Consider the following 3,673-nt stretch of genomic DNA (forward strand, 5'->3'; position numbering starts at 1 on the left):
TACCGCAATTTAAGTTTCTTGCACTTTAAGTTTCAGTCATTTACTTTCTTGCTCTTTAAGATTCTGCACATTTACAATTCTATTCTTCAATTTACTGCACTTCTCCTTTTCCCCTTTACATTTACTGTCATTTACTTTCTGTTAAACATAAATCACTCAACCAAAACTTGATTCGCTTGACTAAATCACCCACTAAACTAAAATTGCTCAATCCTTCAATCCCTGTGGGATCGACCTCACTCATGTGAGTTATTATTACTTGATGCGACCCGGTACACTTGCCGGTGAGTTTTGTGTTGGATCGTTTTCCACACATCAGAGCTACTTGCAGTGGTTTACGCCATTGACAAATTCAGATCCTATTTAGTAGGATCAAAAGTGATTGTGTACACTGATCATGCTGCTCTTAAATATCTACTCACAAAGCAGGATTCAAAGCCCAGACTTATAAGATGGGTATTGCTTCTGCAAGAGTTTGATATAGAAATAAGAGACAGAAAAGGGACAGAAAACCAAGTAGCAGATCACCTGTCCCGAATAGAACCAGTAGAAGGGGCGTCCCTCCCTCTCATTGAGATCTCTGAAACCTTTCCGGATGAGCAACTCTTTGCCATCCAGGAAGTTCCATGGTTTGCAGATATTGCAAACTACAAGGCAGTGAGATTCATACCCAAAGAGTACAGTAGGCTACAATCAAAGAAATTGATCACAGATGCAAAGCACTATCTTTGGGATGAACCATATCTCTTCAAGAGATGTGCAGACGGAGTAATCCGTAGATGTGTGCCTAAGGAAGAAGCGCAGAAGATTCTATGGCACTGCCATGGATCACAATATGGAGGACATTTTGGAAGTGAGCGAACAACCACAAGAGTCCTCCAATGTGGCTTCTACTGGCCTACTCTCTATAAAGATTCCCGAGCGTTTGTACTTAATTGTGACAGTTGCCAAAGATCTGGCAATCTGCCTCACAGTTATGCCATGCCTCAACAAGGAATCTTGGAGATTGAGTTATTTGATGTATGGGGTAATGACTTCATGGGACCTTTCCCACCATCATACTCAAACACTTATATTCTAGTGGCAGTGGATTATGTATCCAAATGGGTGGAGGCTATTGCAACACCCACTAATGACACTAAAATAGTGTTAAAATTCCTCCAGAAACACATCTTCAGCAGATTTGGTACCCCTAGAGTATTAATCAGTGATGGGGGCACTCATTTTTGCAATAAATAGCTTTACTCTGCTTTGGTTCGTTATGGAGTTAGCCACAGGGTAGCCACTCCATACCATCCACAGACTAATGGGCAAGCCGAAGTCTCAAACAGAGAACTCAAAAGAATCCTGGAACGGACTGTAATTAACCGTAGAAGGGATTGGGCAAGAAGCTTGGATGATGCTCTGTGGGCATACAGAACAGCATTCAAAACCCCTATAGGGACCTCTCCATACCAGCTTGTGTATGGAAAGGCATGTCACTTGCCAGTGGAACTGGAGCATAAAGCCTACTGGGCAACTAGATTCCTGAACCTTGATGCCAAGTTAGCTGGAGAAAAACGCTTGCTCCAGTTAAATGAGCTAGAGGAATTTAGACTCAATGCTTTTGAAAATGCAAAAATTTACAAAGATAAAGCAAAAAGATGGCATGATAAGAAATTGTCATCCAGAGTCTTTGAGCTGGGGCAGAAAGTTCTGCTATTTAATTCTAGGCTCAAACTATTCCCTGGGAAATTAAAATCCCGGTGGAGAGGTCCATATGTAATTACAAGTGTATCACCATATGGATACGTAGAGCTTCAAGATAATGACTCTAATAAAAAGTTCATTGTCAATGGACAGAGAATTAAACATTATCTTGAAAGCAATTTTGAGCAAGAATGCTCAAAACTGAGACTTGATTAGAGCTCAGTAATAGTCCAGCTAAAGACAATAAAGAAGCGCTTGCTGGGAGGCAACCCAGCCATTTACAATGTTTATTTACTAATTAAATAAATTTCCTTTTCTTTACAGGTATATGTCAAAGTATCTTCAAAAGGTAAAATAGCAATTGATTGGATTCACAGAGTTACAGGGGAATTTGGAAGTTCACTGGCGAAAAAAAGCCAGTAAGAAACATTTTGGGCGTTCAACGCCAGTAAGGGTAGCCATCTGGGCGTTAAACGCCAGAAAGGAGCATCTTCTGGGCGTTAAACGCCAGAAAGAAGCACCTTCTGGGCATTTAACGCCAGATTGACAGCATCCTGGGCGTTCAGAAAAACGCCCAGTGACAAAGGACTTCCTGGCGTTCAACGCCAGAAAGATGCATCAGCTGGGCGTTGAACGCCCAAGAGAAGCACCATTTGGGCGTTAAACGCCCAAAACATGCAACGTTTGGGCGTTTAACGCCAGGATGGTGGGGAGGAGGTAAAATTCATTTTTTTACAAATTTTCTAAATTTTTATGTTTCAATTCATAATTTCTTGCATAAACATGTTTTTAAATATCATCCTTCAATTCCAAAAATTTTAATCCTAATTTCTAAAAACACTAATTTCTAAAATTCCTTTTTCAAAAATATCAAATATATCTTAATCCATAAACCCAAATCTTTTTCCAATCTAACTCTTTTTCAAATCTTTTTCAAACTCATCATATCTTTTGAATTTCAAAATTGCCTCTCCCTCTATTCCTCTCATATCCTTTCTTTTGCTTGAGGACAAGCAAACATCTAAGTTTGGTGTGATTTGCCATGATCACTAAGCTAAAACTCATCAAGATCATGGCACCTAAGGGAACAGGAAGAGCAAGGATGTGACTTGAAGGAACTGAAGCGTCAGAAGCTATTCCTTGAAGGACCAAACACCCCATAGACTAGAGGAACATCCACTTCCCAAAATAAAGGTCGTTGAGTTCCAATCTTTGCCTTATCTCTGTGATAACTGTTCTTATTAGAAATTTACCTTAGAAGTTATATATTAGTAGTATCTCTACTTTGATTTTAATTCCAATAAAGTTATAATTTATTTTTCTCATCATCATCAAACATGAATAAAATAGTATATTTTTAGAATAAAGAGGCAATATTTTTTTGAGTTCTTAATAAAAAAAATTCTAATTATTTATATGTGGTGGCAATACTTTTTGTCTTTTGAATGAATGCTTGAACAATGCATATTTTTGATATTAAATTTTATGAATGTTAAAATTGTTGGCTCATGAAAGAATGATGAACAAGAGAAATGTTATTGATGATCTGAAAAATCAGGAAAGTGATTCTTGAAGCAAGAAAAAGCAGTGAAAAAGCAAAAGCTTGTGCGAAAAAAAAAATATTTTGGATCAAAAGGAATAAAATCCAAACAGCCCTTAAAACCAAAAGGCAAGGGTGAAAAGGATCCAAGGCTTTGAGCATCAGTGGATAGGAGGGCCTAAGGAAATAGTTCCAGGCCTAAGCGGCTAAACCAAGCTGTCCCTAACCATGTGCTTGTGGCATGTAGGTCCAAGTTACAAACTTGAGACTGAGTGGTTAAAGTCGTGATCCAAGGCAAAAAGAGTGTGATCAAGAGCTCTGGACACCTATGACTGGGGACTCTAGCAAAGCTGAGTCACAATCTGAAAAGGTTCACCTAGTCATGTGTCTGTGGCATTTATGTATCTGGTGGTAATACTGGAAAACAAAGTGCTTAGGGCCACG

Source organism: Arachis duranensis, chromosome 4 (assembly GCF_000817695.3).
Source record: "Arachis duranensis cultivar V14167 chromosome 4, aradu.V14167.gnm2.J7QH, whole genome shotgun sequence".
In the NCBI taxonomy this organism is placed as follows: Eukaryota; Viridiplantae; Streptophyta; class Magnoliopsida; order Fabales; family Fabaceae; genus Arachis; species Arachis duranensis.